Here is a 15,266-nt window from a genome sequence, read left to right as displayed (position 1 = left end):
GCTACCGCACCGAGTAGCCTATGACAAGGTCAGCGCATGCCACTAACATTTATAAAAACAGTGAGGAATAAAATAAATAGAACTATGAAGAAACTTTGTGGAAGAAAGTTAATGTTTTTACAATAAACTACATCAACACAATATGTATATTGTGCCACAATAACCTCTAGTTGTACTCATTGTTAAATTACAACATGTACGGCAGCCAGCGGAGGAGGACACATCATCAGGGGCATTTAAAAGGCAACCACAAGTACTGATACCATGGCAGCGTCGGTGAGTAAACACTGACGGAGCTGGACCAGTGCTAGCCCCTATTGGCAGCAGATCAAGACCAATTCTGGACCGATGTGAGTTTGGACGCTGAATCAGGTCCATTAGGCAGATCAGAGTGGGATTATGTGGTGGGTGTGGCCCAGTTCCATCCCAGTGTCTTTTTGCTATCTGGGACTACATCGCAGAGAGGATGGGCCTTTGCATTCTGTATCTTTTGTGCAGAATTGTTGGACAATTGAAAACTAAAAACAACATTGTGTCAACCATGTATGATTACCTCACAGTCCAAACCTTTTGTCTGTGAAAAAATGTTTTTAAAATAGATTGCAGCGTTCTGAATATGATGGACAAAAGACAACGTATGCAAGAATGACAGATCTCAGTGCAAAGGCCTTATGAGTTAATGTTTGTTCCTCACCTGTGTGACCTGGCCTTTGTGTGTGTTCTGTGGCTCTGATAAGAATGATGATGATGATGATGATGATGGTAATGATGGTGGTGATGATGATGATGATGATGGTTATGATGATGATGATGGTTATGATGATGATGGTGATGATGATGATGACAAACAAAAACAACAAAATGTTTACTCATAGCATCAGATTCAAGAGGAAGCACCGATCAGATATGGACCCCACAGAGAGTTACAGTTTCCGCAGGAAGAGATCAGAGGGAAACAACTCTGTAACCACTTGTGAAAAATGTGTTTGAAGGCATTCATTCATTTGCATGATGTTCTGCATTAATGTTCTGCATGTAGATGAGCTAGTACTGTGAGGTGGCAAACGTAATTCACCTTATTTTGTGGAATATGTTCTGTTTATGGCAGTCATTCATGAGGAAACCATAGAACATGGTAACAACCTATGTCCACGAAAAGCACAAACCCATTTGCATTGTCTCCAAGAAAAAGCACAATGGTCAGTTTAACTTGCTGTCCACAAAATAATATTGTTTCTTGTTGTGTCCATGAAATACTGTAAGGTGTATTGCCCCCAACACACACTCACACACACACACACACGCACACACACACTCACACACACACACACACACACACACACACACACGCATACACACAAACACACACACCACACACACACACACACACACACCACACACACACACCATGCTGTGTTTCTGGTTCTGATGTGATATGACTTACTGTGTCTCTGGGTACTCCAGTGCTGGTAGCTGTAGAAGACCGTGAGTCCTATCATGAATGCCACCACTGTCACACTCACACCTGTAAAGAAAGCTGGAAGAACATCTGGTGATCAGCTCAACTGCTGTTGTTGTGCTGGTACTGCTGTTGTTATTGCTGCCATAGGTGCTTCTCCTCACCTATTGATGATGATGATGGTGATGATGATGATGGTGATGATGATGATGATGATGATGATGATGATGGTGATGGTGATGATGGTGATGATGACGATAGTGGAGGTGATGATAATGATAAAGATGGTAGGGATGTTGATGTGGTGTTAGATTTACGGGGGGCTGTTGGAGTTGGTACCTCTGAGAAAAGAGTAATAACACTTGTGTTAACAGAGTTATACGAGGAAGGGCTCTGATCTTCCTCTCTGAACATGATCTGAAATGGAAAATGGAAAACTAAAACACAGCCAGCACAGATCTGTGACTAATGGCTAATTTGAACAGACGTAGACTCCTTTTTTCATGTCTATCATCAAAGGCGGGGGGGGGGGGGGGTGTCCAGGGATCAGCGTTTTTTGGATCCATGAGGTAGAGCTAATATTATCGTTATTATAAAGACGTGTACATTTTACAGCAACGTTACTTGTATATGATTTTACCGCGACGAAAACATTCCGAAAGTATAATCGCACACACATAATGCATCTCCAGCTGGCAGCTTGCTGTGGTGAGATACATTTTAAAATGTAAGAATTTTTTTTTTTATTTAAAAAACATAATAAAACCAATGCAAGTGTTAATGACATAGTTGCAGATCTGGGTAGCCTAGACTCTGCTGAAAAGGAAATGATCCGTCCTTACTCATATGATTATCGACATCAACAACAAACACTTTGCCTGCAAAGTTTTCTAAGTTGTTTACGTTTTATATTTTTTTTAAAAATTGATTAGCCGTCACCTATACTAAAACTGAAAACAATAAAACACAGAATTCTGCTTTGTTTGCAATTTAATATTATGCCCTTCAACTCGCAGGTGATGATGAACTGCTTGAAAAGGCAAGACGGTTTGTTAGGCCACTGCGTAATGTCATGGTCACTGACTGACAGCTCCACTGGTTTGTCCCTCTTTTTTATTTCCTAAAAATACCACCAATTAGCCCAGCACGGGCCACCGCAACAGCTCCACCTACAGGCCACACAGAACAGCAACAGTAGACAATGCAGGCCAGATTACCCACGCAGGGCCAAGCCAGGGAGAGACACACCCAGCACGGCATAGCAGGGCGTGACAGGCAGTTAGACACTTAGTTCAAAATAAAATATTACTATTGTATGTTTACCTCACAAACCTGAAATTTATGGAAGAATATTAGATTTAAAAGTTTTGTACGTGTGTATCACGTTTTGTACAGTAAGTAATTGTCAATATCACAAATATGCCCTACAGTTACAAATCTGTTCTACGGGTACGGATCGGTTTTACAGCTACAAATCATCCTACAGTTAAAAATATACACTTTCAACAGTCTAGTGCAGCATCCACTGAGGGAGCATTGTGAATATCGGATCTGATCTCAATTGCCAATGTGAAGGGGCATAAGAGCCAGGAGCGCAACATCAAACAGCACTTTGTGTTGCTGGGCAGTGGCGCAATGATTTTTGATAGCGACTTTTGGATCATGTGCCTTACCACACCTTTTTTTTTTTAATTCACATGCCCGTGGGCACAATGTTCAATTGAACTGGAGTGCATGGCGAGAAATTTATTCACTGCCGTGGGTGTAAAATCGGAGCAAGACTTGGGTCGCGCTTGGCACCACGTTGCACCAGGTGTAAGTGCCCGAAGTTTATTTAGACACTTTCTTTCACTCACAGATCCACATTTACAAACAAACACACACACACACACACACACACACACACACACACACACACATGCAACAGACCAGATGACAGGATTACAAACACAGTGACCAAGAAGAATACATTGGGTGATAACCGTGACATGACTCTTGTCAGCTTTAACAGGGAATATAACAAAGCTGTTGTGTGATAAACCAGTGGGCAAAGGATGAATAGCCGAGCAGATGAACATTTACCTTCGACAACTTTCACACACCAGCAGACTCCAGTAACATTAGGCTTCTTATCCAGATCGCTCGTCGTCAGATTATTGCACATTTTAGTTGATGTGAGGTTCGCTAAAATGGAGGGAGTGAGAAAATGGTGCTTGGCAGTAAAGTCAAAGACCAAAGAGCTACTGTAGTTACCTAAAGCAGCCTTCCACCCTGTCCACCCCACCCCCTCATGAAATAAGGCCGCGTATCTCTGAAAGCCCCATCTCATTAGTGCCCTATTAGATTGTACATAACTTGTTTATACTACATTTCATGTGTGTGTGTGTGTGTGTGTCTGTTTGTGTGTGTCTGTCTGTGTGCAAGTGGATGTGTGTGTGTTTGTGTTTGTGTGTGTGTGTTGGGGGGGGGGGGGGGGGGGGGGGGTTGTGTATGTCCCTTTTTGTTTACGAATGACTCAAGGAACATTGCATTGCAACGCATTTTCACTTACATTTAAGTTCTTGTATGGTAGGTGATGTGCTTCTCAGTTCACAATCGATTCGTTGGTCACAGAAGCCATTCATGTATTCTTTGAAGGGCTCGAATTTGCAGATGATGTTAAGTTGTCCCTTAATACACGTGACAGCAGAGCAGAAGGTATCTAGTCCCACAAAATTACATCAAATATTTTTTCTCATTACAAATGTTGCTCTCTCTCTCTCTCTCTCTCACTCTCTCCCTTTAATATATATATATATATATATATACAGATATCTCTGTCAGCTACAGATTGGCAACACTGATAAAATGAAAAAGATTCATATTATGAAATTCAAACGATGAAATTATGCTTTTGGCTGTTGCAGAATAAACATTGTACACATGTGACCTTTTATGATTTTTTTAGATGCCGCTTTTTTGCTTTCTGTGAATGTCGGTTTTGTGCACAGGTTTTTAGCGCCCCAAGCACAGCCCTCTGTCTCAATAGACTCCTCATCTTCTATGCTATTTGTCAGTCGTGTCCCCTTCTTCTCATTGACAGCAGTGATCCCACCTCCAACAGACACTAAAGAAAGACAAAGGTATTTCATAATATCTTTCATGTGTTGTAAATGATGTCAGCTAGTGAGAGGTACTCCAAATTCACTCTTTGAAACAATCAAACATACAGTTTTGAAGTGGTAAAGTATCACAATGTAGGAATTCCAATTTCATTCCAATTTGCAGTGTACTGCGGGGTACCCAATTCGCCTGAAAGCCCATACAAAGGCAACAACGTCACAGTACAATTACAGGCGTTCTGGGCCTTTATGGGGAGTGTCGGAGACATTCAAATGAACTGTGCTATGAGTTTATTTTAAAGTAAAATAACTACATAGTGTTCCTTGTTTCTTTTAGAGGACACAAATATTGATTTAGCCTCTATTATTCCAGTTATACAAAATGGTATCAGTCTTACCTGAGAATAAACAAAGGGAAAAACCCAACAGCTTCATTACTGTTTTCCTGAAAATAAGATAATTGCCTCAAAAATTTTCCTTCAATCAAGAATGAACTCGCACACCATTGTTGCCGATGCAAGAAAAGTTGATTTTTAGTCCATCTGATGATGATTTTTTGTTGTTGATGTGCTGTGCCTAAGATGCTGCATCTAGAGGGGCCTCCATTAAAGATGTCACTGGAAAATAGGCCCTGCAACCGCACACCTCGGGCTATATAAAGCTCCTCTTACATCCTGCTGTGGTTTGATGTGATCTTAAAAATCAACAGATCTTTTCCACTAACTGTGTGCTCTTACATCCTGCTGTGGTTTGATGTGATCTTAAAAATCAACAGATCTTTTCCACTAACTGTGTGGAAATGCTTTAAGGTCAAATGTTAAGCCACCTTTCTGGGCATGACTTTTACGCACTTTCCCCTCTTTTTCAAGGGCTCTCCTTTCATTTTCAAGCCCAGCTTTGAGCCACCTTTCTGGGCATGACTTTTACACACTTTCCCCTCTTTTTCAAGGGCTCTCCCCAAAAGTTCAAGCCCAGCTTAGAGGCACCTTTCTGGGCATGACTTTTACGCACTTTCCCCTTTCCCAAGCCCAGCTTAACATGTTTGCACTCAGAAACAACATTTCATGAAAGTGCAGTTTTGATATTTAATGTGTTATATCTAGTCTCATATCTCTGGTTAATTTTCTTTATAGATAGATAGATAGATAGATAGATAGATAGATAGATAGATACTTTATTGATAGTGGTTTATAAGGTGGTAGTGGTATATAATAGGTGTTTATAAGAATATAGTGGTATATAATAGGTGTTTATAAGAATAACTCATTGACTATGCAGACCATGGCCTGCAAATTATTGAAAAAGGTTTCGCAGCAGAATAAGTCTAGGTATCCTATAAAGAAAAAAACACTATATGACACTCTGGGCACTCTACAATATTCCAATGACTTATAAAGATTTATACGCACATGTTCACAGTCCAGATTTTAGTCACTGGATATTCCATGAAACAGTGCAACACCCTTTATTCTAAAGAAATGTTCATCTCATGAAGTTATAAACACACAAGCGTTACATTAGGGACAAAAGATGAATAGATATCATATAATTTGTGTAATGCTCATGCTATCATTACTGGGACACCATGACAGAAACATAAAAGAGAGATATAAAAAAAAAACCTGACGGAATCATAAGCCCTTTACAAGTTTACAAAGACAATATAGCTTTGGAAAACACTGGTTATACACCACAAGAGGGCGATATTACCTCAAAAGTCAGTCAACTGCAAACAAAGCAGAGTGAGTCTGTCCCTAAACCATAACACACCAGGAGCCCTGGAGGAGGAATGAGCACCCTCTCAGATGTGTTTTGTTTGGTGTTTGGTTCAAATATAATGTAAGTTGCTTTGGATAAAAGTGTCTGCACATAAACAGCAACAAATGTCATGTCATCCCACGTCACTTACAGCCCTTTAATGATGCTTCTGGATCAAATACTGCATATGCCTTCTGTTGGCTGGTCATGGATCAAACACTGCTTTTGTTTCATTGTAATTAGCCCCTTTTAATAATGCTTCAGGATAAAACACTGCATGTGATCTCGACCTCTACCTCTAGGCCTGGTGGTGATCTCAACCTCTACCTCTAGGCCTGGTGATCTCGACCTCTACCTCTAGGTCTGGTGATTTCGACCTCTACCTCTAGGCCTGGTGTGTGACCAAACTACTGATCTGTGGCTTCTCTGTGGATTAAGTGCTAGTTTTACAGCTGGCCAATTGACCCTGTCAAAATTCCTTCATATCTGATATATGTACACCTAGGCCATCTGAACATGTGACTCTGTCTAAATCCCTTCATATCTGGTATATGCACAGCTAAACATTTGGCTGATGCAATCTCTTAAAATCTCTAATCCACCAGAAACTTCTGTGCAACTGTGTGTGCCGTTGATTACCGTTCAAAAGCTTAAACAAATTTCTCTCCTGTACTCTCAGAACAAAGTTAAAACACAACCGAATGTGCTTACTCTCCAAAGGCCACTCTGCTCTTTAAGTGCTCTGCAAGGAGGCTATTCGTTTCCCTTCGCAGATGCCCTGTAGAGGTCCTGGCTGCTGTGGCTCCGGCCTGGATGATTGCGGCCGGGTGTGTGAGCTCTGCAGCGTGTGTGCCTGCTCCCCGTGGGCCTGCTGCCGCTTGGCCTGGACGTCGGTCTTCATTCAGCCTGGCCCAGCGGGGTCGTGCTGGTTCGGGGAAGCTGGGAGTGTATTCTCAAATCAAATGGCATCTCCTGGCCCCAATTTCGGTGGACAAGTGCCCTCAATTTCAGGTTAACGGCAAACACTGCACACTGGGCACAATCTACTGAACTGGGTGAAAAGTCTCTCTCGCTCTCTCTCTCTCTCTCCCTCCCCCCCCCTCTCTCTCCCTCTCCCTCTTTCCCCCCTCTCTCTCTCTTTTTATTCCTTGTCCCTCTCATAAAGGTGCTATGAAAACCCCCCACAAAAGTTCCTCTCCATGGCTCTAGTCGTGGCGCAAGTGGCTGGGGCACCTGCACCGTATGCCGGCGACCCGGGTTCGATTCCCACCCTGTGATCCTTTCCGGATCCCACCCCGACTCTCTCTCCCACTCGCTTCCTGTCATTCTCGAATGTCCTATCGAATTAAAGGCATAAAAAATGTCTCTCTCCGGTGCTGGTCTTTTGGTTTGTCCACTCTGGGCTGCTAGGTTGACTGTTGTCTAAAAAAGCCCTTAGCTTGTCTAATAGGTGTTGTTTTTTTCTCTGGAGATACAAATTAAGACCTCAGTTTAAGACCTCTGCTTGTGCAAACTGTGATGTATAAACCTGACATCCAGATACGGATGTGGTCAGAATTGAATTTTTATCCATTTTTCTACTTGCTGTATTTGTACCAGCTTGAACTTCCTTTTGTCATTGAATTCAAGTTTGCTCCAGTGAAAGCTTAGCAAAGTACTGACATCACCAGTCTGCATGTTTATTTCAGCGTCTAACTGTCTGACAGCTTCAACCACCAAACAGAGACCAAAACGCTTCAGCAAGAGGTTATCAGAGGACAGCCTGATCTTTATTATAAACTATCTCCCACATGTGAGTTTATCAGAGGACAGCCTATGCTGTATTATAAACTATCTCCGACATGAACTCATTCTTTATTGTCAGTGCCCTTTCAGGAGAGACGCACATTTGAGCTTTGTGTCTGTCTAAGCGGCGCCTCCGGATGCTCATTTTTATTTTTATTTTCACTGAAAGACAAACAGGGACAACAAATGATAGGCCCACCCTTTCAGCCCCCACGCTCCCCCCATAAAACCCATTGCAGAGGCCCCCAGGCTACAATGCCCCCCCCCCTTTGGTTCTGGTTTTCTGAGCCCAAAGGAAATGACACAGGAAGAGAAAGCGTCCAGCTGCAGTCTCCCCAGGCCTGATAGTAGCCCCGAGCAGTGGCAGAGACGACATATTTCATCACACTTCAGCACTGCCCCTTCAAGGCTCTCGTCACCCGCCACAACTTTGCTGCTTTCTCACAAACTTGTATCTTTTACCATCTGCTCAGCTTTGTTTGGCCAATTGTCTATCATCATCATCATCATCATTATGTTAATATTTACATGGACAATATAGACACTGCTATCCAATTTGATGTTGTGAATAATCGTTAGAGGAAACAGATCCCTCTTTCACCTGTAGATGTCACTGTTGCTATGTGCAAAACCACAGCGTAACACATTCAAATAAGTAGATCCCCCAGAATGCACCTCTGCCAATTTAATCCTGGAAATGTGCATGACCAAAGATAAAGCCCAAACGTGCCGCTTCTCTCTCACGCTGGTCGCTCCAAGAATGCCTGACCTTGAGCCAGATGTTCTGTGTTCCAGTGCTGGGTCTCGGTTAGTTCCACATGACCTTTCGGGCTGATTAAAACACACTTACTTACAACACACACACTGACTGACTAACTGCCCGACGTCATCTCAGACTGTCTGAGTTGGCAGTGCCTGTGTAGAATGGCGAGCGTTTCGGTGAGCTCTGCATTAGCAGTGGTTCAGTCATTCATAGGTTACATGTTCGTCGCGGAGCAGTGGAAAAGGCCAGGGGATTAAGGACAAGAGTCTTGAGCGAGTTTCACTCCGTTAATGTCACCTCTCTGTCAGTCAGTGAGGATTTGGGATTTAAACTTCAGTCTTCTTTTCTCTTTCTGGTTTGGGAATGACATCTTATTCTCCACTTACATCACGCTAGCATGTAGCGATCATTTACAGACGTCAGCCCCCTACTTCAGGGATTATGACAGGCCTTAAAGTCTTATCAATGCACACTATGTCTCTTACCTACCACACTTCAATCCAGTTCATTTTCCTCTGATTTTCCTTTTTTTACCAAATATTAGCATGTCATCTGTCTTCATAATTAGTCTTATACTTCGAACACAGACTCATCTTTAAACCCTTTATCCCAAGACTCATCTTTATCCCAGCATGCTTGGTACAGGAGAGGGGTGCAAAATAACTATTTATGAGCCTTAACAACCTTCCAGGAGACAAGCTGCTGTGCTGTAGGAATGCTGAAGGATAGCATGAGCTATGAGACTCTATCTGTAGTCTTTCAACACAAGATCTTATTGCTAGCAGATAGACTCAGAACCTGGAGTTCACTCAGAACCGGAGCTGAACCAGTTCTGGCTGGATCCAGTCAGGGATACGCCACAATGGAGTCGTATCTGTGGCCATGTGAGAACAGTCCTGCTGCTAAGGTCATCTATTTGAAGTCCTGGGCAGCACACATATCCATATGAAGCACACACGTCCCCTTCGTCCTCTGGGATGAAAGCGCTGTATAGTGGGCTAAAGCTTTGAGTCTAGCTGTAATGTAATGTTAATGTAATGCTGGACCAAATTCAGCGGAAGGAGGGAGCAGAGAAGTCAGTCGCGCTCAGTGTTATCCTCCTTGTGCAGAAGAATATGTTTCAGATGTCCTTATCTCATAGTCTCCTTAATGACCACAGCGCTTATGATTCCACGGTGAACAAGTAGCATTGTTAACATTCTATTCAGACACAAACAACAACATAGCATCATCACCATCAACAACAGGGCATAATTCTTTTTTTTTCTTTTTTTGCATAATTTACTGGTGGAGTCAAGAAGTGATGTATAAACTGGCCAACCGTTGCTTGACCCTCTCCTCACTTGGTTGGTTCTGATTGGACCCCTCACCACACCCTGAGAGTTCCTGATTGGTACCCCTCATCCTCATCACACCCTGAAAGGTTCTGATTGGACCCCTCACCACACCCTGAGAGTTCCTGATTGATACCCCTCATCCTCATCACACCCTGAAAGGTGCTGATTGGACCCCTCACCACACCCTGAGAGTTCCTCATTGGTACCCCTCATCACACCCTGAAAGGTTCTGATTGGACCCCTCACCACACCCTGAGAGTTCCTGATTGGTACCCCACATCCTCATCACACCCTGAAAGGTTCTGATTGGACCCCTCACCACACCCTGAGAGTTTATCATTGGTACCCCTCATCACATCCTGAAAGATTCTGATTGGACCCCTCACCACACCCTGAGAGTTCCTGATTGGTACCCCACACCACCTTGAGACTGCATTGCTTGACCCTCTCCTCTCCTCCCTCAGCAGGTTGGTTGGGACTGGGCTCCAGTCTAATCTCCTCTGCGGCACGCTGATAAGCATCTCCCTTAAGCCGCGGCGCTTCATTTGCACCGGGCGCTGAGTAATTGGACAGACCCCCCTTCGCTTTAATGAATTTTATTGCCACATTTTTCACTGTCCCTGGCCGATTGGCTGGCGCCACAGGTGTTGGCTTTCATTAATTAAAAGCCTAATTGATCTGGAAATGCTACACAACTTTGCCAGGGGTGTGGGCAGAGGCTCTACAATGGACTACATGATGAATGGCCATCATTTCCACGGCAACACGCCCCAACCAGAGTCAGCGCACAATGAAGATGGTAAACAGAGTTAGTGATTTAATGGGTGTTTTTTTCATCCATCTGCACACAATAAGCTTTAGAACAAGTGACCATGATGACTATGTCCATGCCCTCTGACCTGCTGCTGTATTTCAAGAAAGTATCACAATCACAATTCCCGTGCTCGGAAACGGGTAGACAACGTGGTTGTCGCCACGTCCTGCGGTGCGACGTCCGTAGAGCAGACATCTTGTTTCTCTTTAACTCCACGCTCTCAGACAAATGGGCGAGCTGATCCAGGCAAGTCAAATATTTAAACGGCAGCATATGCTGAGTCGGACAGGATGGAACCAAAAAAACAACTCCGCTCTGTCCAAGAGTCCAGATGTGTTTTAGGTGTCTCTGTCCCCCCTCTGCTCTAAAGAGGGCACAGTAAAGAGTGCTGAGACTATAGGTTCACACTTCACACTATAGGTACAGACAGGCTCTGTACGTTGGGCACATAGACAGCAATATAGACACCTGCAATATAGGCAGCTGTTTGCCTCTGAGTTATTGTAAAGGAATACAAGGCCCCATGGGATACTGCTACTTGCCACAGCTGTTTGTCTGTCCTGTAAAACAGATGTGGTAGTTATGGTAACGGAATACATGGAAAACTGCTACTGGCCACTGTTACTTGTTATTGTACTCCAAATGTAAAGCACTTTGAGCTGCATTCTGTGTGTGAACATATAATGCATCTTTGGCATATTTGTTAGTTTCGCAGCTTTGTGTGTTAAAATCGATTGCACTGTTTTCTGTTTGTTATACACTGTGTGTGTGTGTCTGAGTGTGTGTGTGTGTGTGTGTGTGTGTGTGTGTGTGTGTTTGATTGGTCTCTGAGAGCCTGTTGTCCAGATCGCACATTATAGATGCAGGTACCAAAGGCCAAATGGAGCAACTGCCCACCCGTCCCACCTTGGTCTCCCAATCTTTGTGGCCACGGTCTATGAGTTTCTCTTGTATCGCTGCGTCTAGTGTAGCTCCTGTGTCTAAGATTGATGTATGTGTGTGTGTGTGTGTGTGTCTGTGTGTGTGTGTGTGTGTGTGTGTGTGTGTGTGTGTGTGTGTGTGTGTGTTGCTCTCGTATTGCTGCTGTGACCTGTACAAAGGTGGTAACACCATCCGCTGTCCCACAATAATGAGAAGACAGTTCATCTGTTGGTGTGTGTACGTGAGTGTTTGTGTGTGCGCAAGTGTGTGTGTCTGTGTGCGACGCGTGTGCGCTTGTGCATACACTGTCTTGCCAAAAAAAAAAGGTCACCTCCTGTATTTAACTAAACAAATAGGGAAGAGCTGCAGGTGGTCAGGTCTAGGTTCAGCAATGTTATGTGCCCAAAGAACGAGGTCAGCTGACTACCTGAATATACTGAATGTCCAGGCTATTCCATCAATGGATTTTTTCTTCCCTGATGGCATGGACATATTCAGGGAGTGTGAGATCATTTTCACACATGGATTGGCCACCACAGAATCCAGACCTTAACCCCATTGAGAATCGTTGGGGTGTGCTGGAGAAGACTTTGAGCAGTGGTCCGAATCTCCCGTTATCAATGCAAGATCTTGCAATTAATGCAACGTCGGACATAATAAATGTTGTGACATTGCAGAAGCTTGTGGAAACGATGCCACAGCAAATGTGTTCTGTAATCAAAGATAAAGACGGTCCAATAAATAAGTATTAGAAAATATATGAGTGTGTGACCTTTTTCTTTGGCCAGGCAGTGTACAGTATATGTGTGTGTGTGTGTGTGTGTCCAGCTTTGCTGAACTGAGGTTAATGATACTGCGATCACCTCGGCAGTGTAAATCGCCTTGCTGTCCCTTCTGTAGACTGTGCTGTAGATGAGCGACTTTCTACAGCTCTGTTTACTCAAACCTAAACATAGGCAAACTTCACAAATACGTTTTTTTGCTGTCTTTTTAATTCATGTTTGTTGAAAGTGGACAGCTGACAAGTGGCCATAGCTTTGAAATTTCAGCGGAAGTTGGTTTACCCGGTGGTGCGATCGAGTTGGTTTACACGGTGGTGCGATCGAGTTGGTTTACACGGTGGTGCGATCGAGTTGGTTTACACGGTGGTGAGATGGAGTTGGTTTACACGGATCGGAAGTTTGTTTGCACGGTGGTGAGATGGAGTTGGTTTACACGGTGGTGCGATCGGAAGTCGGAAGTTGGTTTACACGTTGGTGCGATCGGAAGTTAGTTTACACGGTGGTGCGATCGAGTTGATTTACACGGTGGTGCGATCGAGTTCGTTTATACGGTGGTGCGATCGGAAGTTGGTTTATACGGTGGTGTCATCGCTTGGTTTACACGGTGGTGTGATCGAGTTGGTTTACACGGTGGTGCGATCGAGTTGGTTTGCATGGTGGTGCGATCGGAAGTTGGCTTACACAGTGGTGCGATCGGAAGTTGGAAGTTGGTTTACACGGTGGTGCGATCGAGTTGGTTTACACGGTGGTGCGATCGAGTTGGTTTTCACGGATCGGAAGTTGGTTTACATGGTGGTGCGATCGAGTTTGTTTACATGGTGGTGCGATCGAGTTGGTTTACACGGTGGAGCGATCTTGTGAAATTGGCGCATCAGACATGCTTCAGGGTGGATACAGTACAGGAAGCCGCTGTTTCACACAAGGCATAACAGACAAATGGCTGTATTTCATACGGCCCATTAAATTAAGGGTGAAATGCCTCCACTCAAAAGGTACAGCAGGCAGCCAGGGAAATAAACATAAATAACAAACAAACAAGCCAGGGTTTGGGAGGAAAGATCACACTGAAAGTGTGAAACTGTGCACTTGATCCAGGCTTCGCCATTTTTAGAAGCACAAAAACAGGCACTAGATTCTGTAAACTGAGGCCTGGCAGGCCTTTGGAGAACCATTTGATCCATTTGAAATGTGTGTTTTTTTTTTGTTTTTTTTTGATGGATCGCTGTTTAACAGGTCAGATCAAGTTAGCATGTGTAAAGTGCAGGCAGAAAGTAGGGGGTCTGCAGGAGGGTGAGAGTTGGAGTGTGAGGGAGAAATAAAAGCCTCTTTAACAAAGAGAATTCATTTGTGTCCATCAGTTGATTTCACGCTGCGGTGCCCACGTAGACCTCCACCTCAAACTGAGCAGAACGGAGATGAGCAGAGGGGATTCAATTTCACAGGAGGAGCTTACACTCCGGATACAGACAGACAGAATGTCTCTCCCTCTCACACACACACACACACACACACACACACACACACACACACACACACACACAAACACACACTTAATGTTTTAATTATAGCAGCACACTCCTCATTACCTCTTTGCTTTTACAAGTTTGTGAATTCAATTCACAATTTCACTCAGGATTCACTGCATGAAAAGTGTGATTTCCGTCAGTATGCGGCACTGTAGATGTAGTCCAGATTTACACGATGTTGATAAAGACGACATTGTGTGTAAGTGACTTGTTTTTACTGTTTCTCCTTCCTTGTTTAATGTTACTGTGACTTGCGTTTGATTTTTATTCATACCACTCTCATTTAATTGTTTTCCAGCCGCCTGTAAGACATATTACAAGACGGTACGCAGGAGCTTTAGATATACCCAGCCAGAAAACTCATTGCGGGCGGAAGCTGTGAAGAGTTCAGCTCAGAGTCGAGTGAGAAGAAAGAGGGTAAGACTTTATTTGGTGACTATTTTTCAGGAGCATTGATAGATGTGTTGTGTCCATACGCAGTGCATCGCATCGCACAGTACTGATTCATTGTTTTTTTTACAGCTGCTGGAATCGAGACAGAGTGTGCTAGCAGATGACTAGGTGGAACTCTGGAAGTCCGCCACCGTAGACCTCATGTCTGACGAAGAAGATGGCGTTGTTGGCGGGGTCTCTGGATGGATTGTACGGTCGCCGTCATTTCGTAGGCCGGAGCTCTCTGAACTCTGTGCGAAGCTGCAGTCCCGGTTAGAGGCGACGCCGAAGTACAGAGCCACGCACAATAGGCGTGGACCTGCCTCGGAAAGAACGCCGCCAGTTACCTACAACCCCGAGGAGGCAAACGGACAGTTCACGGAGTTGTAGTTTTTGGATCATCCTCTACCCATGTGTGGACAGATCCTCGCTTTGTATATAGTTGTGTTTGTTTTAATAAAGCTCTTTCTTTGCATAAACATGTTCCTGGCAAATGTTCATTTCCTCTATAAATTCATTCATGTCCTTGATGGTAGCCTAATAATAGTGTAGTAGCCTACATAGGATAACATGAATATACAGCATAAT

General features: G+C 43.8%; 1 long non-coding RNA gene across 1 annotated transcript; it reads right to left on the bottom strand.

Moving 5' to 3' along the window:
• Window positions 1-1,693: 1,693 nt before the first annotated feature.
• LOC121708953 lies at window positions 1,694-5,149 on the bottom strand. The gene is made up of 5 exons (XR_006031802.1): window positions 4,959-5,149; window positions 4,389-4,565; window positions 4,011-4,160; window positions 3,542-3,643; window positions 1,694-1,800 (listed from the first exon to the last, which is right to left on the bottom strand). It is a non-coding gene; the product is annotated as an uncharacterized LOC121708953 (long non-coding RNA).
• Window positions 5,150-15,266: the final 10,117 nt, after the last annotated feature.

The sequence above is a fragment of the Alosa sapidissima genome, chromosome 5, assembly GCF_018492685.1.
Source record: "Alosa sapidissima isolate fAloSap1 chromosome 5, fAloSap1.pri, whole genome shotgun sequence".
Taxonomy (NCBI): domain Eukaryota; kingdom Metazoa; phylum Chordata; class Actinopteri; order Clupeiformes; family Clupeidae; genus Alosa; species Alosa sapidissima.
This window is presented reverse-complemented; position numbering and strand designations above follow the sequence as displayed.